The sequence below is a fragment of the Oenanthe melanoleuca genome, chromosome 2, assembly GCF_029582105.1.
Source record: "Oenanthe melanoleuca isolate GR-GAL-2019-014 chromosome 2, OMel1.0, whole genome shotgun sequence".
Classification (NCBI taxonomy): Eukaryota; Metazoa; Chordata; class Aves; order Passeriformes; family Muscicapidae; genus Oenanthe; species Oenanthe melanoleuca.
The window spans coordinates 81,967,099-81,992,205 of record NC_079335.1 but is presented as its reverse complement, the minus strand read 5'-3'; the positions used below and the strand labels follow the sequence as shown (position 1 = coordinate 81,992,205).

At 40.0% G+C, this 25,107-nt stretch overlaps 1 protein-coding gene across 1 annotated transcript in view; it reads right to left on the bottom strand.

Moving 5' to 3' along the window:
- Nucleotides 1-12,438, bottom strand: part of EXOC2 (exocyst complex component 2) — a 127,455-nt gene extending 115,017 nt beyond the window's left edge. The window contains exon 1 of the mRNA XM_056484250.1: nt 12,323-12,438. The gene's annotated coding sequence lies outside the window, so the exon portion shown is untranslated. The remainder of the gene's footprint in view (nt 1-12,322) is intronic.
- Between the last annotated feature and the right edge of the window lie 12,669 nt (nt 12,439-25,107).

Genomic DNA, 25,107 nt, shown 5'->3' with positions numbered 1-25,107 from the left:
TCATAATATTTCTTGACATTAAAAACTACATGATGTGCTTAATATAATATTGGTTTCTCTGGCTTTTTGCAAACAACCAACTGACGAAAAAGGAATTAAGTTATATATTACTATATGGATGCTCTTAATAGCCTTATATTAGTCTCCAGTAAAATAGTGGAACATTTTACACGAACCCAACATGAGGCTGGAGATACAAGCAGTTAACAGATGCAGGCTATAAGGGTAGGACAGCAGTGAAGAAAAGAACTGCATCACCAGATTACAAAGAAATCAGCTGACAGGCATCTCCAGCTACAGCAGAGAATACTGTGCTCCGTGCTAGTGCCCTACTCCTATTTATTTTACTGAACTGGCTTCTCCTGCTCCTCCGTTACACAGAGACAGTTCCTGCCTCACTTCAAAACTGAGGCCAGGTCCTCAGCTTGCAGGCAAACTGTTTCTGCTCCTAGCCTGTCGATTTTCCCTCTGATGTTTTACCCATAAGTTCAAGCAGGGAGGGAGAGGTATGTTACTATTTCATCCTCCTTTCAAATCCAGACACCTTGGTAATTCCTCTTACCTCGCATTCCCTACTCCAAGCCTTCCTGTCCAGATAGATCATCTGCACAACCACTGATCCACTTACTTGCCACAGGTGGAAATTACAGACCTCATCTTCCGTCAACATCCCTAATCCTAGAGTCATAAGGCTTTTCCAGCTTTCCTCTCATCTGTGCTGCATTCAAAACTACACCACCACACCACTGCTCAACAAAACAGTGGGCAGCACAATAGAAATATAATGCTAGAGAAGAATCAGGCCCCTAATTTTACCAAGAGGGAGGAGAACAAACTGCACCTATTCCTCATAATCTTATCCATATAGCCTTCACAGCTTTTCTCACAGATCCCCAGCAGAGCTCAAGGATATACAAGAACTGTAAAGGAACAGTGGTGTTATGTCCTCCCATGCACACAACCACCTTCTGCAGGAAGCAACAAGTGTCTAGATACCAGTTAGTCAATATAAAACACCTTCTTTATTTTGGAGCAATTTTTCTGTAAATACTTATGTGGAATATTAATCAGTAGCACCAAAGTAAAAAAGGCATCTTCAGGGACATCAGGTAATATGGGGAGGAAAAAAACCTTGAGAAACACAAGTAAAATAGTAGCTACTGTGGTGTTATTTGTGTGGTATTGTCGGGTTGACCCCCTCCCAAATGTTGTAATTCCCTTGCATTTCAGATATTGTTGCTTTCAAAACACCCCAGCACACAGGTAGTTGGCTTGTTTCAATACCAAACCTCAAAAGTAATATTACAACATCTTTTTCTGGATTTCAGAAATCAGCACTAGATCCCTCTTCATGATGACCTAAATAAATGTAATAAAAATGCTGATCCTCCTGAGATCTAGTATTTCTTCTAAAGTATTTCCATACTTACTGCACAATTGCTTTAAAATACCTCACTGGAATGAGAATACCACAGTAAATCTCAACACATTTCAAAGCAGTACAGCACTGAGATGCTCTATTATTATTATTTTTAAACAGCAATTGCTTTCACTTATTTCAAAGAGAACTCTTTGTAATATGTCATTATTATAAATATCAAGCAAATGCTTGGGAGACTTTAATTCATTTATAATATTTCCTCTCCTTCTTAGGACAGATGTCAATAGCTGACATGACTGAGATGCTTACTGGGAAGCCTAGCTACTATACCGCTGTGGGAAGTTTCTAAATTTTTTTTTTTTAAATATTTAAGGCAAATCTAAAAAAAAATTACATTTTCATTTCACAAAACATGACAACCACTTAATTCTGAGCTTTTGTTGCAATTCTGTATGTTTCCCTAAAGATAAAATCTATTCTTTACAAAATATGTATTATACATAAAATAGTATTTTTTTAAAAACAGCCCTCTTCCTGAAAGACTGATTCTCATGCAGACAAGGAGAGACTGCAGAAAGTTTTCTATACAAGCTCTTTCCTCTCGGGAGCCAGGCGCACAGAAGAGGTTTCAACAAGACTTTTTTACAACGGACAATCTTCTACATTAGCAGAGCTGTCTCTCCCTCTTTATTTCTCTCCACTCACTTTTTTTTTAAACTTAATTTCCTCTCAGTATCTCCCCAACAATTTAACATGGATATCTGATTGACTGCTCCCATGATCTTATCCATACTATTCTATTATTCTGTCATAATTCTTGTCATAAAAGCACAAGGAGTTAGAAAACCTCTGCAAAGACCACCTACTACAAAGTCCTCTTGAAAAATGCCTTTCATAAACAACACCTTTGTCTTTACACCAGTTCCTCAAATAAACTGTCCTCTCACAAAGGTTAAAAACAAAAAAATCCAGACAATTCTGAGGATTAAAAGCTTGCTAAAGAGAAGACACCTTCCATCTTTGCGTTAAGAAAATCCATTCTAAAATAAATAACAAAGCAATGAATTATCGCCCAGTGTAAGGGAAAGCACAAGTCTATTTGTTTTTGGGGTTTTTTCAGTTTTGTAAGCCTTCAGTTTAAAATTGGTTTGAAATGTGAGTTCTTACATAGGTTTCTTCATACAACTTTCAATGGCAAACAGAGGAGAAACCCAAAGTAAAATGCCAATAGCTACCACACCTGTTCTGTAAAGGAAAGTTCTACTTTCTACATTTTACTATACTCTGAAGTACCACCAAAACATGAAATACATGAAACACAAAATACTCTGGTTAAAGTTCAGGATTGATGAATATTAAACTGGGTGGTAATTTCAAATCCTAAAGAGAAACTATAAACATTGTGAAGGCATGGAACTTTGGAAGATGAGTAATAATACGCTACCACCTTACAAATTTCACCAGTGGAAAAAATTAGCAGTTGAAGTGTTTTAAAACAGAGTTTCTGATTTCTAAAACAAAATACCAAGATGGTTCCAGTGACTGAAAATTCAGTTTAATTAAAGCTTTCAGTGATACTTTGACACAGACACTGAACTTAAAAGATTCTCTTGGAGGAAGACAGACTCAAGATCAATGCAAGTGCCATGGTCATCTAGCAAAAGGAATAAAAAGCTGTCAAGAAGGGAGGGAAGAAAAACCCAATTTGTCATCATTGACAAAGTCTCAGTTACAAGCAAGCATTTAAACCTTCAGGTATCAGGTATTTATTTGTTCTTAATCACATATATGTGACAGAATACAATTAAAAAAATGTTGAGCCAGGAACAGCAAAGCATCACCCATGTGCAAATCACAGTGTACCTCAGATGTTGCTTACTTAAAAAAAACCCACAAGAAAACCAACCTGAAAACAATAGGTGAGCTTCACTAACATCATGGCATTAAACGATTCCCAAATGGAAAGATTTATGACATGCCTTTCAAACAAGCAATAAATGCTCAGATTCCAGAATGTAGCTGATGGCCTTTTAACCTTAAACTACACAAACTGGTGCTTCTAGTACATAAATCTAATAATTTGTTTTCACTAGAAAACCCAGAGAGTCTCCTGAGTACAACACACTATGACAAAGTCAGTGAAAGGACACAGCAAATGACCCCAAGAAGAACGACAAAGCAAAATGTTTCCTAGATGTCTGTACTCAAAACCATTACAAAATGATGAAAAACACTATTACAACCTATTCTGTGTTTTATCTTCCCAACAATATAAATTCACACAGACAATCTACATAAACCAAGAATTAAAAGCATCCAAAAAGCAGCACTGTGAAAATAACTGACATTTATTAACCCCTCTGGAGATCTTCAGTGCCCTAGAATTGCCACAGCCTTCAACACTGCATTAATAATATAAAGTCGATTCCTGCAAGCCTGCCAGAAAAGACTGGGAAGTGAATAAGCTAAACAATGCTGAAATTCCAAGTGATATTAAGAATCTATGCATGTTTATTTAAATAATAAAAGAAGACTTGTCAATTTAAACAAGAAGCGTTCATGAATCTTACATTTAGGGGAAAGAAACTCTTCATAACACCACTAAGCTACTTATAATGAAAAGATGAACAAACACAAAAAAGTGGGTAATTTCACTGTCACAGAGGAAAAACAAAGCCTCATTTGTCTTGCCCTGTCATATCCGGCGTGTTGTTTCAAGCCAATATTAACACTGACAAACATGTTAAGTTACATGCCAAAAATCAGTTCCAATTTGGGACGACGTGCAAGTTTTGTGACAGAGAGGGCAAAAGACAGAAAAAGAAAAGACTCGGAGTATTAAATGACATAATATGATACCCCGTGTTTTTTCAAAAGGCTCCTGAATATTCCAATCAGCCACAAAGGGCACACTAGACATTTTAGTTTTAGGGTGGACAGGGAACGAGTGCAGTTTTGCTTTCACAGCAGCCCGTCTTTGCAGATTCCCTTCAGTATCTCACAGGTCCCGCTTTCCTTAACCCAGCAAGGTACATCTTCATGGCGATGTATCTCGACGGAGCGAAAGCAAAATAATCCCAGCACTCAGCGATGCCATTAACATTTCTGAGTCACAAGGGATTAAAAGGCTCGGACCCGGGGCAGGTGCTGGGAGAGCCCTCGGCAGAGGAGTTCACCGCCCGCCGCAGCCTGGGCTGCAGCTGCGAGGGATTGACACCGCTGACGGTGGAACCCGGCTCGGGAGAAACTCCGGGCACAGTTCCGGCATCCGAAATAAATTAAAGTAAACAGTGTTGCTCTCTCTCATCCACCCTGTTAGCAGCCTCTCGGTTGAGCTGGAGACCACACACCCAGACCACACAGCACCAGCTGAACTCACTCGCACGCAACATCTAGAGGCTGTCACTCTGCTGAGGTATGAGCGGAGAGAGGGGCCGGAGTGCGAGAGTGGGGGGTGTGTGTGTTTAGAAAAGCTGCTCGCTCTCTCCCCCTATCATTACAGCTGGTTATGTTTTGTGTGCTTGGAAGGAGGGAAAGAAGGAAGGGATAAGAAAAAAGACCTATAAAGCTCACTAAGAAAACATAGTGGCCTTGGCCTTTTGTAGTAATGATTTGCACTCCTCCTGTACCAGTTTAGTAGCTGATGAAGGGCTAACAAAGCATCCATTTAACATCAATTAACCTTCTATCTATCACATGTCAGAAAAAAAATCTAGACTAGTATAAATCCATTTCCTTGCACATTTTAAATGACAGCATCCTGTCACTTACATTGTGAAAAATACCTATATATTGACCTATTTTTACATCAGGAGTTCTCAGATGTTATTTATTTGGAGAGGGGAGAGATATTCCCCACAGAGAACAATCAACCACACAGATGACATGATGACATCAAAACACTGACTTTTCTCCAAAAACATTCCATTGTAAAATGAAGTTTTGTTCATTAGCATCATATATCATAAACAACCTGAAGGAAGTTAATGAGTCAACACATAACACCGAGTTTGTAACTCATCAGCAGCAAGAAGTAAAAATAGCAAAACACTAAAAATAGATTAAAGCCAACAACAGCCTATAATACAGATGAACAGAGACTTTTAAAATGGGGGGGAGGGGGGAGTCTTTGTTTCTTTTAACTCAGAAATCATTTCATCTGCCAATTATGTCACCTGTTCAAACAGAGAAAGCGGAATAAAATGTTTGAAGACTCATAAAATCTATTTCAGTGAGTCTACTTTAAAAAAAGATTTCCTTCCCTCTGTTCTGCAACCATGAACACACATACCTCTCCCATCAAGCTCACCAGCACACAAATCTAATTTAATACATACACATCTGGACAACCCAGAACCACAGCCACATTTTCACCTCAGTTCAAAATCTTTTTACCTAAGTGACAATGACAATCTCCAAGTGCCACAAAACCATCAAAACTACAATAATCCACATGTCAGTAACAGCCTTATACACTTGGATGCATGTATTTGTGTTTGTGAAAACCTTGAGAAAAAAATTTAAAAAAAAAAATTCACCTTACCAAATACATTTTAAGCTTCAAAGTTCTGTAACTTCCCACTGAGAATAATTTCTTTCCCCAACTTATTAATTAGGTCAACATGCTGGTTTATACCAGTTCTTGAATGAACACTTTTGCTGATATATTCAATGTAACAGCATCTATTCATTACCAAGACTCAAGTCAAATAAATTTAATTTTTGTGAATGTCTGTTTTGGTCATAATGGCTTGCTGGGAAAAGGGCAATAGTATAGAAGGAAATATAATTAAAGAAAGTTTGAACACAGCTGTTTCTCCCCAAAATTTCCGCTACTTTCCTTATAAATTACATTGCAATTCCCCAGAAATTAATTCATCTACTTGTTAAAAGCTTCTGTATTTACTATGTGACACATCACTATAATCTAGCAACATTGTAAAGAAAAGTCCTAAACATCTATATATAAACATATATATAAAAAGTCAACTCATCTTTATACAAAACTGTTTTGCAGATGGCCATAAATCTCCCATTAATTTCTAAATTCTCACAAAGCACATCTTCCTACATCTGCTTCTACCTCCAACATTCCGCAATGTTTGCCTCATCCAGAAGTCATTATGCTACTCTCCTCCAGTTAAGCAATTGGTCCCTCTTTTGTTCCAAAGTTATGATTAATTTTTGGTACATAATTTAATTAATAGGAAAACGGTAAAAAATATTAATCCTGCATTATCCCTTGATCTTATGTTATTCACATGCAGAAATTCGAAAACAATACTCCAAGCATCAAAATCTTTCAAATATACTTATGCAAATGCATTCAGAAAGATCCAGAAGTTCAGAAAAATAAACTAAATGAATCCCAAAGGGATAATTTTTTTTCTAGAGAAAAGAAACAAGACACCACAGATTTTTTTTTCTAAGCCTTGTAACTATACACAATATTCTTTATAAAAACACCATATAACCACTGTAATTACACAGTTCACATGGTTGAAGTTTTAACTTGGCTGCTTGTTGGTAGGACTGCAACACTAACACTTACTGTGTGACTATTTTGGCAATTCCTTTTGTTTAAAAATATTTCAAAGATGAGACATACACTTGTGTTACCAAGATTCTTGTATTTTTCATGTTCTCTCCCCCAACACCTCTTTCTGGCCTTTGCTCATGGAAGTACTCAAGTCATATGCTACAGCATTTTCCTCAATTCACATGGTCCAATACACACTCAAATACTTCCCTGACCCACTGTGTGCACAGGTATTTTTCTAACAAAAGCCTCTCTTTGCCTTACAAGTAATTTCCACTCGTCCACCTAAAACTCCATCTCCCTGGTGTATGGAGTGATCACACTTACGGAGTAGTGAGGTTATCTTGTGAGAAACACAGTCTCCCTGCTTTCTCTGCTAAGGAAACTAGTGAAGAACTCATCTGCTATATACATAGCTTTTTAACGTTTTGCCAAAAATTTAGTGCATGGTTTTTCAGCAAGAAGCAAGGCACACCTGTTAAAATCACTCTGAGATTCAAAGTGTCACAATCTCACAGAATTCTTAAACTGAAAACTGAAAGTAATTTGCTATTTAAATCAAGACATGAGTCTCTAAAAAAAAAAAAAAATCCGTTTAGCTTGTCTTTAGCACAAAAGTGACTATTTAAAAAGAAAATTTTTCTTAGCATAGCCTTAGATCTTCAACTAATGTAGGGTTTTTTATGAACTTCCAAATACGGGGTACATTGCTTTTGGGTTATCAACAGTGTCAAAGGAAAAAAAAAACCACCCAAGTTTAAATATACCTAAAAATCCTTGGTTTATACTGTAATCTGATCCACAGACAGTTTCACACTGCCAGAGACCCCACTGATTTCTGCACAATATAGTCTAAGCTCTGTCTTTGCCTCTGCCTAAAACTGAAAATCTGGGAATCTGCAGTTCCGTTAAGGTCAAGGGAAAACCAGACCCATTAAGGACCTGGTGTCTCAGAAACTTTGTTTTCCTTAAAAACAAAGCAAACAAAATTAGAAAGGAAACACGGGCTTTCACACTCATCACCAGGCGTAATCTCAGCATTTTCTAATGAAAAAGCTGAACATCCTGCAGATTAATAACGTTGTAGTCAAGGGAAGACTACACAGACCAAGTTCTTTTTGGAGAAAAATCACCAAATACTTCCAAAATAATATAAAAAGTACAATTACAAATAATTTCTCCAGAGGAGTGAAGCGTATGACCTGATTAAAGCGTATGACGTGTTTAAACTACTAACTACATATCTTACCTTTCTCTATGCAAAGTCTGTAACACGGCAATCACACAATTAATAATTTTTTTCAGGCATTTCTGTCATTACTTGGTTTCTAGGGAAGTTGCTTGAGGGGGGTTTTGAGGGGTTTTTTCACTCTAGGATATCACAAAAATTATTTTTTTCTCCCTGCTGCCCTTCCCTTCTCCTGATAACTTTTGACACTGGGAGAATAATCTACGTGCTTTTGAACTAAAATGCTGATAGAAATTCCCTAAAATAATTTTCAGGGTAAAATACAAAAATTTTCATCAGCCAGATTTTTGAACTCATACTTTGCAAGCTGTAAACACAACCCTTCACTTTCATGTTCAGCAGAAAAGATGAAACATGAATCTGATGTGACTGCACCGTGCATGTGCTGTCTCATCATCCCTCATCCTCCAAGCACCTTTACAAACAAGATTCCCTCCATTACCAAACACCATATTTCTCCCCTGGGAAAAGTAATTTGAAAGACAATGTTGCACAGCCCAGATTTACAGAATGTAGGTGGTCCAAGACAGAAGGTCAAAGTTAAGCTGAAGAGCTAACATCTGACTTCTGCTAAGATAGTAATTCAGCTGTTTTTGGATTTTGAACCTTCAGCTGGCTTCAAGTAAAGCACTAGGTTCCACTCTGTCTGATAAACTCACATAGGAAACAAATTCACTATAACATCTACAGTCTTCTGAGTACATTTTTGCAGTCCATGGCTGTAAAATGAAGTACTTCTGACTTCTCCTGCAGAATGTTTTCTTTGCCTGTTTACACAAACAGTGACCCACAGGCATTCAAAATCCATTCAGGTAGTATCTGTATGTGCTCCACAAGCTTTTGTCCTGGTGTATAGAACTCTAACTGTGTATTATTTAATGGGTATTTTCCATAGTTGTCAGAATCTGTGTTTTAGAACACTTTTTATATTCAGTCTTTTGTCACCATCCTATTGAGATAAATACTTTTTTCATTCTTAGTTGGTTTTATCTTTTCTTTTTTAAAGTAAAGTCAGAAAACCAAAAAGCACAGAATAAACAGAACTAAAATAACTCAAAACTGGCGTTTCATTTTAAGTACAGTGATTAAGACTTACTGAATTTACAGCTAAACATACCACTACACTGAAAGAAATTGATTGTGGTTTAACATAACATATCTGAAAGTTTTGATTAATAAAAGAGGTCAGTGGCCTCTGCCTTTCTAGTCAACCTACTTATTTTGCTTTAGTCCAGCTTCTCTGGGAAGAGCAGCATAATAAAGAAAGGACTGTATCAGTAGATACAGTTCCTTTCTAATAGGACCACAGGAAAACAGTTGGTGAATTTGATTTTAATGTCTTTACTATTAAGTTTTGCCTCAAATGCTCTCAACAGCTAGCATACAACCCTTGCTCACTTTCACAAGAAATCCTACAATTTTAGATTGTTTTTACTGTTCATGACTTAGAACTGCACTTTTTAAAAAAAAATTAATTTTGAATTTCATTAACCTAGACTTTTACTTAGCTCTAAAATATGAAGACGCAATAAGAACATTAAAAAAAAAAAGCCCAACTATCAAGTCTGTAAAAACATTTTCATTTATTGAATGAAGACCAGAAAAATACAAGACAACTATATATATATTTTTTAAAAACCCAGTGTAAGTTTGATGGATAACAATCTTTTAATTACATTGCTTCACCTGTGACACATCCTAAAATATGTTTTCCAAAAGAAAACTGCCCTTACCATTACAACTTAAAATAATCTTAACTAAGTCCAACCTGTATAATGAAAATAACTGCATTTGTTTTAAATGATGTTTCAGACAACAGAAATTCCAGCTAAGTAAAAACACTGTTGTCCAAGAAGTGGGCATAAACCACAAGAACTGTAAACTAAGCTATCCATAGGTAAGAAATCAGCAGCAAGACATGCCTCTTGCTGGGTCAGTGCAAGCTATGATTAGATAGAATAAAAATAGTGAAGTAAGAATTATAGAGCATTTCTTCTTCAGGTGAGCAAAACGTAAAGGAAGAAAACAGACCTGTTTGCCATGGGTTTGTTTATTTACAGTACTGAACTATTCTGACAAATTTATCATAAGCAAAATCAAACTACCAAAAGTAAAACCAAAAAAAGTTTATAGCAATGAAACGCAGAGAAGTCACTGAAGGAGAAAGGAGACTGTTTGCTTGCTACAAGAACAATCAGAAAACTTGGAAAACTGAAGTAAGATTATGTTTTTAACTACATTTAAAATAATGACTATCTGGAGTTTAGATTTAATCTGATGTCCTGTCAGAGCTAGGATGGCTTAATATTTTACTGGCTTTTGATTCAGAGCTTTTGAGTCTATGGCTAGAAGCTGTTAACTTGCAATGAGTGAGGAAATTGCAGAAGGAAGACTATTTTAAAAAACAGTAAAACTGGATAGAATGGGAAACTACCTTTTGGAAAGAAGATCATCCTAAATTTCAGACATCTATGCCTTGCTAAGAGACCACTTTCAGGTTTCTAATTAGGATACTGAAGAAGCAAGGAGGAAAGATGTTTGGTCACGCAGCTCATGGACACTTCTGGACTGCGAGGCAGTCCAAATGAGGCAGAAACCGTGCAGGAAGTTGGGAAAAAAAATCTGAGTCTCAGAGAAGTGTAATATCTCCAGACAGTTATGAATGAAAGCAACCATCTATCAAACAGCATGTTATAGCAATTCCTTCCACATTCTTCACCCTGTTATTTCCCTACTGCACTTGCCTAGGTACTCAGTCGGTTTGGGGAGCTGCATCTGAAACTTAATGGCACAACTAAATGTGGGGTTAAAAAGAAAAAAAAAAAAAAAAAAAGTAAACCCCCCCTCCCCCCCAAACCAACCAAAAAATACCGAAACAGACAAAAAAAAAGACCTTTAAAAAAAAAAATCAGTCCTGCAAGTAACCAGCTTTGACTCACCTCTCTACCCTGTTTATTTCCTCTATACCCCCCCCCAGCACCACCCACACTTCACTGAGCCGAACGACTCCATCATTTCGCATGGGTCGGAGAGGCTGATGTCAGAAGCCTTTCCCAACCTAACTCTGGGACTCTGGGACCCCGCACAGCTCTGGCCCAGCCCGTGCAGCCCAGCGGGCGCCGGCGCTGCCCCAGGCCGCTGTCAGACTGAGACAGCGGCGAAGGCCACGGAGCTGCTGCTGCTGCCGGGCCCTGGCTCGCAGGGACAGCGATGGGAAGGGCTCCCGGACCGGGCCCTGGCTCGCAGGAACAGCAATGGGAAGGGCTCCCGGACCGGGCCTTGGCTCGCAGGGACAGCGATGGGAAGGGCTCCCGGACCGGGCCCCGGCTCGCAGGGACAGCGATGGGAAGGGCTCCCGGACCGGGCCCTGGCTCGCAGGAACAGCGATGGGAAGGGCTCCCGGACCGGGCCCTGGCTCGCAGGAACAGCGATGGGAAGGGCTCCCGGACCGTGCCCTGGCTCGCAGGAACAGCGATGGGAAGGGCTCCCGGACCGGGCCCTGGCTCGCAAGGACAGCGATGGGAAGAGCTCCCCGGCCGGGCCCCGGCTCGCAGGGACAGCACCACCAGCGCTGGGAAGGGCTCCCCGGCCGGGCCCTGGCTCGCAGGGACAGCACCACCAGCGCTGGGAAGGGCTCCCCGGCCGGGCCCCGGCTCGCAGGGACAGCACCACCAGCGCTGGGAAGAGCTCCCCGGCCGGGCCCCGGCTCGCAGGGACAGCACCACCAGCGCTGGGAAGGGCTCCCCGGCCGGGCCCTGGCTCGCAGGCAGCGTCACCCAGCAGGACACCGTGTGCCCCCGGGGAAGCCGCAGCTGGCAGGAACCCCCCGCCCCGCCGGCAGTGCCCGGCTCCTGGCAGGGGGCTGGGGAGGAGGAAGAGCTGCTGCAGCCGGGAAGTCACCGGGGGGGAGACGGCGGGAGCCCAGGGACGCCCCCCGCCCCCGAGAGCCATCGCCGCCAGCGCCGTCCCCACGGGGCCGGGGCGGGACGCCACGCTCGACCCCGCCCGGGGAGCGGAAGGCGGGGGGAGGCAGAGGGAGGGGGACGGCCTGCGCCCCGGGGAGGCGGCAGGGGGGAAAGGGAAGGGGCCGGAGCTGCCCCGCAGCGCCCGACGGGGGCCGGGGCGGGGGCCGGGGCCGGGGCCGGTCACTCACCGCCCGCCGCCGCTCGCATCCGGCACCTGCGGCCGCCCCGCTCCCGGCAGCGCCCGCCGCCCGCAGGCAGCGCCAGCCGCACCCGAGCGCATCGAGGGAGCGCCGAGCAGAACCGCAGAACCGGGAGCCGGCCCCGTCCCCGCCCTCCTCCCGCCCCTCAGCCCGGAGCTGGGGGTGCTGAGGGCGTCCGGAGGAAGCGGGACTGGTGATGAGGATCAAAGGAAAAAAAAAAATACAAACTTAATTATGGCAGTCTTGACTGCGGCAAGGACAACAACGACAGGAGCCGAGGGAATGGCCTGAAGTTGTGCCAGGAGGGTTTAGGTTGGTATCAGGAAAAGGTTCTTCCCTCAGAGGATGTCTGGGCACTGGGACAGGCTCCCCAGGGCAGTGGTCACAGCACCAGGCTGACAGAGCTCAGGATTCATTTGGACAATGCCCTCAGGCCCATGGAGTGACCCTGGGCAGGAGCTGGACTTGGTGATCCTTGTGGGTCCCTTCCAGCTCAGCCGATTCTGTGAACAGCAGGAATAAATGAAGGTAAAACCACTCCCAAGCGCTGTCCCTTCAGACAGAAGCTGACCCAGCAGTAGTGTTGGGACTCCCAGGATGGTGTGCAAAGGAGGCTGCCCATGGAGGTCATGGAGTCTCCCTCTCTGGAGACATTCCAAACCCACCTGGACACGTCCCTGTGTCACCTGCTCCACAGGTTCCTTCCAACCCCAACCATTCTGTGATTCTGTGAGGGGAGGTGCAGAAGGACAGGTGGTGGGCAAAAGCCCAGGCACAAGTACTCAAGCAGTGCTGTCAGCCCCAGGTGACATAAATCTCTTTTTGCCATAAACCAGTAAAAATATTTCTTCCCAAACCTGTTGGCTGCCTGGGTGGATTCTGAACACAAGTTCTTTTCCTTATGGAAAGAGTCAGGAGATCTCTTTTTTCACTTTTTGCTGGTATTTTTCAATATTTCGTTGCAAAAGACAAATTCAGACCAAATCTTACTGGGAAGGAGAGAAAAAAAAAAAAAAAAAAAAAAAAAAAACCCAAACAAACAAACAAAAAAAAAAACCAGAAAGGAAGAATCCATTCCTCAGTTTTGCCAAAGCAGGGCATTAATGGGAAAAGAAATTATATTGCATAAAACCTTAAAGAACCATAAAAAACATTAAGGCCAAACCCCACACATTTCCTAACGTTTTCTCGTAGGTTAAACATGCTCAGGTTAAATTAGTAGACTGGAATATGTCATACCATAAGCAATATTTTCTGACTCTTTCCTTTTCCCTGTAAAACATTACACAGTATCTTTATGGGAAAAACCAAAAGCAGATGATGCCTCTTTTCTATAATTACTTCCAAAGTTGTAGCTACTAACTGCAGTCTTCTGCTGAGATCTGATGCAGAAAAGAGGCTCCTCAGTTCTCCAAGAAAAGTAAGGTTAGCACCAGATTTAAAAAAAGTGCAACCATTTGCCACCCATTTCAAAATTATATTTTTCCTCCATGACAGCTTGTTTGAATTTTCTCATTGAGTGTCTGTCATCAGATGTGCCAAAGAAAGCTGCCCTTTGAGAGGTTTGGTGGATTCAGAAGGCCCCACCTAGCACACTGCATACCTGGGTCCCAGCCCACTGAGAGGTGATACCTGTGCCCAAAAAGCCCATTGACTTTTGTGGGAGTCCATAAAGCAAACTGTGTACCCAGAAGGTTTTATAATAAACAACCAAGTTTCAAGTGATAAATTTCAGTGCCAAACTGTAGTTTGGTTGCAGATCTGATTGAATATTCACCTCTGTTGTAAGTGAAAAGATCCTGAATAGGTGAATCATTAAGAAGAGGGAACCTGAACTTGCAGAGAGTCAACCTCTCCAGTGTTAATCCCCCAAGTGAGGCCAAGCTGACAGACCTTTTGCTTTTGAAAATGTCACCTAGCCTTTAGAGATTTTAAGCTGCTGTTTCTAAAAAGCTGCTCAGCAGTGTTTTTATGCAGATCGTGGTCCTTGGGAATTTGTCAGAACAGCACGACCAGGCTAACCTCTGCAAGAACAGAGAAACCTTATAAAAGGCATATGTATTTTCTTCACTGGCATTCACACAGGCAAATCCTCCTATTTCCAGAAGCAGCATCCAGGAATCTTATGATCTATAGGGCCCTGGATAATACTGTCAATGCAGAACTTCCTGTGTGGTGCACTTTGTTGAATCTGCTGTGGGTGGTTTCCCCAGCTGATGTTTAGTGACCATCACCTACCCCTTCTGTGACTCCAGAACAAAGCTGACAGTGACTGACTGCAGATGTGACCCTCTGGAGAAAAGAAACACCACCCCACATATCTCTTTGGAAAAAAAGGAAGAAAACTAGTGTGGTTAAAATATATATATGTATCTGTCATATATATATAACTTATGATGTATATACCATAATATATAGTATATATTTGCTGTCATATATAATGCTGCTAATATAAATATATTACTCTATGGAGCTCCAGATGCTGCTAAAGAGATTAATCTATGCAGTTAAAACTGAGGAAAGAAGTGACAATTTGTAATGTAATGACCGGGTAAATAGTAAGTGTTATACCTCATAGAGGTCACAAGAGTAATTGCTCATTCATGCCTTTTTCTAATCCATTTATGCAGATCTGACAGTGATCTGTAAACATTACATCTCTCTACAAAGTTGGGTAAACAGATTTGAAAGCCAGAGAGATTATTATGATCATCTTGTCTAACCTGAATATTGAAAGCTGTAGAGTTTCCTTCAGCCATTCCCACACGAAGATCTTTCTGTAGCTGTTTTGAAAAAAAGCATCTTCATTTTATTTCAAGGAATAAAATGTGTTATTTATTTATTTTGGAGAAATGGCAAATCCGTCATTGCACTTTTGAAGATTTCTCGGTGGTTAAGCTAACACAGACCACACTACCTTAATGTGTAAAAAAAAACCTGATAGAAATATAAATGTTGTTTGAAAAGGTAAATTCATCTAGCTGCAGCATCTGTCCATTGCAAGCCTGCTTCTTGTTAACAGAAATATCTTCCTTTTGAAGATGTTTGTGAAATGCAGCAGATTTACTCCTTCACCTTCTCTTGACAAACTGTGTGGATTAACTTTGATTCTGCACTGTATAAGTGCCTTTCCAGAACTGTTTTCTGAATGCCTTCAAGCTTACAGCTATTACCTAAATTTTTTTGGCATGTGGACATCCAAACCAGACCTCCTCCTACTCCTGTTTAAATTTGTAAGGTGAATATTATAACCAGGGAAATCTGAGGAACAGAAAAATGCTAAGAAGCATAAGGTTGAAAATGACTTTAAGAAATCACTCTTTCTAGTTCTTTTACTTGCCCCAAGACAGGATCAACTACTCTTTTGTTGTAACATGACTGTTTTTTCAATCTTGTTCTTAAAGGCTTCCCAGTATGGTGCTTTTGCCATCTCCTCAGGCAATCTTTCCCAATGTTTCTCTACCCTTATCACTAGAGGTCTTTTTTTCTAATGTATGCTCTGAACATATCCCCTAGTGCAACTTCAGTCCATCAGTGAAAGGTCTGTCTTTTCTGGCCTGGCGAAATGACTCTTTGCTTCCTCCCTGTAGCAGTTGTTTCCATATTTAAAGGCCTTATATCTTCTTTGCCTTGCTATCCCGAACAGTCCCATTAATATCCTGATATTTAATGTTTTCTGCACTGGTAAACAAGCTTGAACTCCCCTACACTCTTCTGCAGACATCCAATGTCATTCTGGAAACCCAATTCCCCAAGCCAAGCATGATTCAGGTGAAAAACTTGGAAAAAAACCCAAGCCAAAACACTAAAATTTAAGCTGTACCATGGGGCAGCAGAGCAAAATAATTGCTTTGCCTATTTTGCAGGCTCTTTTCCTGTTTCTACCCCATTTGTATGGCATTTTCCTTTTTACAACAGCGTAGCAGTGGTGACTCGTGCTTAGCCTGTGATTCACTCTACATTTTTTCCAGGCAACTGTAATCCTGTTTACTTTTCCCCATCCTGTATCTGGAGAGCTGATGATCTATTGCACCTACTGAATACCATCTTTTGTGTTTTTCTTAAAAAAAAAAAACCCTCATAGCTAGTTTGACAAATTCCCTCTGAATTCTAATTCTGTTCTCTAGCACTCTTTTATCTGCTGTCTTCTTCATGTCATCTTCAAATATATCAAGCTTTGTCTCTACTCTGTTCTTTGGATGCTTTATAAGGAGTATCAGATACAGGATAGACTCTTGAGAAACCTCTTTCAATACATCTCTCCTTTTGATAATGGCCCCATTTTGCTAACTCTTCCTCAGAAATGGCCCTGCCTTTTCTGAAACTATGGGGTTTTCAATTTGGACCATATTGTCTTTGCTTATTCACATGAAACATCGTTTAAAGCTTTTACAAACTGAGCCTATTTGATTTATAACTCATCAGCTCCTCCTATTTTCCTGTGTGTACATAATCTACAGCCAATTTGAAATTAAGAGGGCTGCTTCCATGACCATATTGTGTCTTCTAACATGGATACCAGTAACCTGCCAAAGCCATGGCAGTAGAACAAGAACAAAAACAAGAACAAGAACAAGAACAGAGCCAAGAAGCCAAACACATCCTTGCCTGCTGTAACAAATCTATAATCACTGCACAACCTTTCTTCACCTCATTGGTTCCACTTCCCTTTATTTTCTTGAACCATTGATGAAATATCCCTGTGAATATTGGTTTCTAGAAATTCCCATCGATTTTATTTAAAAAATCATACAGATATTTAAATTTACAAGCAGATTTTCTGCATTATATTTTGCTCCCAAGACCAGCTGCTTTCTGATTCCTCCTAAACTGAATATCACCTGGATCTGTGTTGTCAAGCCAGCATCCAGGAGCTGATCTACTTAAATCTTATGGCTCTATTTCTCTTTTTTTCCATTTCTTTTTTTAATACATAGGTACAGAAATAAATTCTTTGACCTTGGCAGCATTTGGCTGTTATCCGGGAGCTTAAGCCAGAAACTTTCATTGTGAAGTGAAATATATTTATCTTCACTGAAAGGCGAGAGAGAAAGAAACAACTTACTGATCAGTGTTTTCTCCCAGATGATTTCTGGTATGCTTCAAGAAAAACAACATATAAATTAATGCACACAATATTTTGAGTTTTCTTCCAGAACACGTACAGTCACTTTTTCCACATCAAACAAAAAATATAGTCTTTGCACTTTCAACCATTTCCAACAGTACACAAAATTCTCTCACTCTTTTACTTTCTTGGCTAACACCACCCTAATTCTTCCCTTTCAAGACTTATCCAAGGAATCTGTGCACTACTGACCCAGAGGCATTGTTTCTCTAAACAGCACCAATGAAACAAATTACTAAATTACTTTGTGCAGCTAAAAATACTGAATGCTGTATACCACAGCTCTGTCAGGAGTGTCACTACTAAGTTGCATCAGTTTAAATACTTCCTGGGACCAACCTTTCTGTTCCGGGGTATTGTAAAAAAAATAGATGGGGAGAAGTTGAACTCTAAACCAACTTAAAATTTTGCCCCTTTTCTTTCTCAAAGGAAAAATATATCCCACTTCAAAGGCCATTTGGCAGGTCTTGTCCTTCAGGTTCCAGGTGAGATTCTGTTTCCCTTTTCCACAAGAACGAACTATGGCACAACTGCTTTAATTTCCATACTTTGGGAATAAGCAGGGAAAAACTGTTAATCAGATATTTTTTCAGACTTCTGAAATCATGTTGGGTGAGCACAGAGATCAGATCTGTTCTGAATTGAACTGTACCCATGGGAGTGTTCATTGCTGCCTGAGCACCCCAGGTCCACTCCACTGGAAGGGAGTATATGTCTGCTCCAGTAGCAGCCAATGTATCCTAGTGAAAATCAACTTGAGTAACAAAGAACTATTATTTAATTATCAGTTTGACCCCTTTTGATGGAACCAAGTTATTTCCCTAACTTGCCTCATTCAGTGTCTCTGCAAAACTACTTATTTTAAAGAAAATGATACATGAGTTCTTGTGTTTAGTATTACAAATAAAGATTCCATCTATTACTAAATGCCTTATTGTTTTCCTTTTTTTTTCTTCCTTCATAATTCTCCCTATCAGTCTCTCTCTTCTTCTTTATTCTTTTGTTTCTCCTAACCAACTGATCCCTAAGTCTCTTAGGGTGAAAAAGAAAAGGAAAATTAAAAATATGGCTCAGAAAAAAGGGAATGAGAATGGGGATGAGATAAATAAACTATGAAACTGGGCCAAGTATAATTGTTTTTTTCAAAACTTTACTTCTTAGATAATTTATATTCAGACTAGCATCACAACTATGCTATTAGCAAGAGGTTGCATTTTACATCAATTAGATATAATTATTAAGTTCCTTTCAGAGAGAAAAAATATTTTAGTATCTCAGAAGAGCAATTAACATTAAAATATGAATCTTGGTCTGTGCCTTAAATGCATGATCAAAGGCTCTGGATCAGACAGCTTCATCTGACACCCGTTAAACACATGACAATATTTGATTTTAATGAACTACAGTTCTAGTCTTTAGTGTTTCTTAGTGACATTTATTCTTAGACCCAGAAGTCTAAGGGGTGTTTGGCCTTGACTTCAGATCTTCAGCAATTTCCACAGAAATTTTTGAGAAGAATGTTAGCCAGTGTTTTAAAACACAGAGGCCTAAATTTAGACTGTTAAATCTGTATTTAGCCCTGCAATGTGCTGAGCTCTTGGGCTGTGATCCAAGAAAGCACTTACGAGTTCCCATTAACTTAAAAACACTTTCAGGTCTATTATTCACTTTACCTAAAGTACTGAACTCAAATACTTAAAATTATGCATGAGCATTAAGTAGCCTGTTGGACTTAGCCTTATAGAGTCCCCAGTTCAGGTCAGCTCATATCTGAGACACTGACTCACTTTACTCTTTGAGACATACATTTTAAAATATGGTCAATACCTGAATACATTTATAATTATTATTCTGTCCTGTTTCTATACTATTATTATTATTATTATTATTATTATTATTATTATTATTATTATTATTATTATTATTATTATTATATATAATATAAAATAATAATAATAATAATAACTACAACAAGAATAATGATAATGATAATGATAATGATACTAATAGTGTTTTGAATGCCCAAATCCTGCTTGTGGGAAATAATCAACCACTTCTAAAAGCCAGATAAACCTTGCACCACAGTGGTTAAGAGTCAGTTTTCCATGTCTGGGAGGAATGGGATGATCACAATAACAAAGATATTAGGAAGAACTGTAACACTGAAGACAATGAAATATTGGTATAGATTGTTTAGGGAATCCATCGAACCTTGCTCATTGGAAGCCTTTAAGAAGTAGCTAAAGCACCTCCAGGAGAAATTCTATTTCTGGAGCTATAGTCAGTCTTTCCTTAAGAGGCAAGATGTACTAGGCACATTCATTAGGTGCCTTGTAGCTCTGTGCAACTTTTAAATTTCGACATCAGGCTTGTGTTTGCTCTTGCTATGTATTGGCTAGCTTTCTGTGCTGATATCGTTACACTTGCCCACTTAGGGCCTGTGTCATGATCCAGTTGTGAGCAAGCAACAGGAGTAAACAGATTTCTTTGGATTGTATTTCTGGCCACAGAAAAAAAAAAGGACGGCCTGTGAAAACTGGCTAGAATAGTCTCCATTCCATTTGTTCATTTCCCAAAGCTATCAGCTGCAGTGAAAGACAACATCAGTTGTGATCTGACAGAAATCCTGTTTTCTCTAAAGGCATTTACAGAAAAAAACCAAAACAAAATCAGAATTAGAGGAGTTAGTAGTATTTGTGAATGTGACAATTGCTAGTTATTGCTCAACACTGTAAGAGATACAACCTCAATGTGCAGCAAACCCACTTCTGAAAGTGCCCATATGCCCACTACAAGATCCCTCCATTTCTGTGCTGTGTCTCAGTTGTGCCAAATGCCAAGCTGATGGTGTGACTGTGTCCTCAACAAGGTAGAAAACCCTCATGGAGGAGAGACAGGGCTGGAGGAGCTCTGTCTTCTTCCATTTCAACCCATCTTTCCCAATTAATTACTGCGCTCATTTACAAGGCAAAATTAACCAGCTATAAATAAAAAAGTTAAGTCCTCAATTACTCACTTGTGTTGCCCTTCTTAGAATCACAGAATGAGTTGGAAAGGACCTTAAAATATCACCTAGGTTCAACTCTACTGCCAAGGCCAGGGACATCTTCAACTCCATCAGGTTGCACAGAACCCCATCCAATCTGGCCTTGAACACTTCCAGGGGATTGGGCATCCACAGCTTCCCTGGGCAACCTGTTCCGGTGCCTCACCACTCCCACTGTAAAGAATTTTTTCCTAATATCTAATCTAAATTTTTATTTGAACCCCTTCCCTGTTGTCCTGTCACTACATGCTCTTGTAAAGAGCGTTGCCACATCTTTCCTGTAAATTCTTTTCAGGTACTGGAAGGCTGCAATTAGATTACTCTGAAGCTTTCTTATTTCCAGGCAGAACAATCCCAGTTTTCTCAGCCATTCACCTCAGGGAATTTGTAATATTCAGCTGAAGCAAAACTCACTGTTAATTGCAACGACGCACAATATGTGCATGCAAGATACACTTTGATCGATTGCTGCTCAACCCTTAGCTTGGGGCATTTTTTAACTGCCAAAATCAACTTTCTCACCGGGAATGTATCATGAGGGAGTTTGAAAATAAGATTCAGAACAGGCTGGAAAGCTCCAGTTAAAATCTGAACTTCCCCAGTGGGGAGATCTTGACTTTTCAAAGAAGGAAATGGAAATATGGAGGAATGCTTGGGCTGATATTTTGATTTGAGATCGCTTCTGTTAAAAAACCAAAACCCCCCAAATCCCCAACAACAACAAAAAAAACAAACAACAAAACCTCAAAATAAAATCTCACAACAAAACACCACAACAAGCCAACCAAACAAAAAACCTCATCTGCTTATTTTGTTACTTCAGGAAATTGCAAGAAATGTTTGGTGATTGACTAAAAGGTCTCCAGATTTCAGATTTATAGATTGAACACCAAAATAGCACTCTGAAAACTCAGAAATAGGAGAGACATTTTGTTTTTTCAAATTTCTTTTCCTTTCAGCATTCAGTTTTATCTCCATTCTGGAACATCTATAAATTCAAATAGTTGGGTAGTCTTAAAGATGTGTGCCTGTAGGTAAAAACAGACTCCATCTTCAATTGACTCTTCTTCCAAATAATTTCTGAGATACAGATCAGCACCTTAATTGTATATTTATTGTCAAACATTTCCTTATGCCTGAATTCTGGGAACAAAACATAATTCCCAAAAGACTTCAATAGTTGAACTTAGTGTATTAAGAAAAAAATGAACAGGATCACGCCAATCTTTAATTTTTGCATACACAGTAAAAAATCACCATAAAACAAAATAGTCAGGCATGAAGAGAAAAGAATTCTGTAGACTAGAAATTTTGTCAAGGGATCATGAATTTCTTTTGATCAAAACTTGAAATTTGCAACAGATACTCATGCCCAAGCACGTTCATCTCCAAGCACAGAGGTAACAGTGACATACTAACCCTGTCTGCTGTGGAATTACATTCCTGCAGAAATCCAGGGAGGCAAAGCACAACACTAGTGCCAATGGCACATCCAGACATAGTTGGAATTTTCCTAGAGAGTGCAGGGGGGCTGTTTCTCTTTTCCCTCCACACACATTATGTAGCTATTGAACTCTGCAAGACTTGCAAAGAACACACTTTATATTATCTTTTCATTTCCATGGCATCTGTACATTTGAAGTTTCATGCCTCATTGTGCCTGCATGTGATCATCTTGTACATGTATTTAAATTGCTTCTCCTGCCTCTGATCTTGAGAGACAAAAGCAACATTGAATTCTTTTTCCATTATATATTTTTACAAAAGAACTACTGTAAAAATTAATCAAAGATATGCTGCTTTTTATTGTTATTTTTTTAATTTTGGGGGTTACTTTTCCTCATATTGCAGTGGTTTTGAAATTGAAACGTTGCACTGCTGAGAAAGTGCCATGAAAATATAACCCACTACATTCCAGGAAAATAAATAAGCAAGGCCACCCAAATTTTCAATTAGTGCTAGTGCAGTATGCAGGAAATGGCTGGAGAACCGTCAAAGGCAGCCTTAGGCTGGGTCGTGGATACGGAACAGTGACAGGAAGGTTTGAAGCAGGAATACAGGCTCAGTGTGAAGATGGCTCTTCTCCAAGGAAAACTGCATACTAATAGGTTAATACTGATTTCCTGAAACATACAGCCTGGGTATTACATGCTGGAATTTACATTCTGACAAAGGCAATTGCTGAGCCTCAAGACTTTGCTTTTTTGGTGATGAAATAACACTAGAAAGTTCAAACTGCATTATATATTTCATGTTTTAAGCTTATTAAACATTCAAAGTACAAACTGTGCACATATTTTTAAGCCACCTGAAATAGCAACAGCCTCACTAGTTTGGGAAACTAGTATGAGAAACATTACATTCAACAGGTCAAGCTTGTTTGGAGTAATCCCAGCAAAAGATGCCGACCGAGATAGAGTGATGCCACTTTTAGAATGAACCTGCCTGGAATCCAGAATTACTGCCCAATCAAGCAGATACACACAGTACCAGGAATCAAACACTTTTCCTTTAGCACAGCCTTTGTAGACAAAGTGGTATTTGGAAGGTATTTGAAGACTGAGTTGGACAAAGCATGAATTGAAAATCACAAAGGAACACACTACCTCTCTTTCTGCAAATCAGAGGAAGGGCTCCCATTGATGACAGAAGATGCTGTGCCAGACCTTCATCCTGAAATTAAGTGCCTAAAACAAGAACAAAATTAATAATGCAAAGAAACTTAATGAGGAAAACCAGCTAAAGAATCCAGCCAACCTTTCCCTCAAGTGTCCTCCTCTTTCACTCTATCCAACTGATGTTGTGAGTGTCAGCTGAGGGTGGCACTGCAGCATCACAGGAGACCCTCATCCCCTCAGCCAGACCCATCCACTGCCTCTGCTGTCTTTACAGAAGGTGGCTGGCACAGGAGCACAAAAAAACCCCAGTGGAAATGGGGAAGAGATGGCGGATTTTTCACTGGAATCTTTACCATGATACCAGTGCAGGCATGATCCCAAGTCACAGCAAGCAGCCAGCCATGCCCAGCTGTGCTGCCCTGACCCCGGGCACCCACTTAAATCACAGGCTGTGCCTCTAGTGGTTGGTCATATTTATTTATGAGGTACACACCGTTTTCATTGTCTTTCTCTGTTCAGAGAACTGGAAGCCATCCTGCAAGTCTTTTTAACAGTTCTAATTGCACTAAAGTCACTGGGAAATCTGCCCAGATAGAGCCTGGAAAAACTGGGCCACAAAAAGAGACCCTAATTATTTGCAATAGGAGGCAGAAACAATGCCTTTTCAGTCTCTGCCTCTCCCTAGGAAATGTTCTGTGGGATTGAATTTGCTGAAAACTGCTTCGGGTCCATTGAGTGATGCACTTTCCACTTCTTCTCAGGGAAGCTGTTTTAAATAAGCTGTATAAAATTTTAATCAGCACATAGTATTTTAAGTTCTGAGTACAATCCATACCCTGGAACCTTTTTAGTTTAAAGTCAGTAATTGTGTCACTTGCCTATGAAAGAGAAATTAACAGAGCAAGGGAGGAAGTGGAGGGAATTTGGGTAGTTTATATTTGTGTTCACACATAATGGTACATTTTTTGGTCATATGTGATAATTATTTAATCAAATGGAATTTGCCCTGTGGTGTTTTACATGACACTGCTGCCAATCACCCCAAAGCAAATAAATCTTTCAGGTGGTGAAGAAAGCGTTTGCTCGCCTGTCTTCTGGAGAGCTGCATGCTGTGAAAGCTGAGTGGCACATCTAATACTGCTGAAGTGATCCATGGGCAGCTATGTGGAACAAACATCAATTCAGGGCACACTTCATCTAATTTGTGAAGCCTGGACAGAAACTTGGATATCTGTGTAAGGCTGGATATATTCTCAATAATTGTCCTGAACAAGATGCTCTGCTGAACTGAGGATACAGATTTTATGTAAAGGTATTTCTTCCCTATAGGAGAGAGTGCCTCATTTTCTTTTCCACATGAACACTCAATCCACGATAAATGTTTATAAAGTTCCCCTTCACCAAGTTTCTTAACTGCTGAAGAATAAATATTTAAAGAGTCACAAATGCTATAATCAAAACCACGTAAGATGCTACAAGAGTGTTCCCTTTTGTACGAAGAAACAAAGGACCTCAGGCTTGCAGAAAGCTTCATTTGCCTGGTCTGAAAACTGATACACTGTACAATACAGCATGTATTATCTTTGTGCAGTATTTTTATAACAATACCTTGAATGCCATCGGCTTAATTCTTACCATATTACTATAACAAATCTATGGAAGCTCTGCAGAGGACCAATGGAGAGGAGGCTTGGGAGGTCGCATCTGCAGGGTCTTTGGCCTCTGTTTGGTGACGTCCTGGGGATGAGACCCATGTTTGAGATTAAGGACATGCCCAAGTGACTTGCTGGATGGGAATTTGAAGGACTGAGCCCTTTGCTGACACTCTGGGCAGAAACTTTCAACACTGAACAAATTCCTTAGCCGGAAAAAGGTTATTGATAAAAATAATTTTAAAAACCCCAAAAAACAACACAAAAACCCAAAAAACACATTTTCTAATTGTGATAGGTAAGTAACACCAGTAACACCCTGAGAAGAA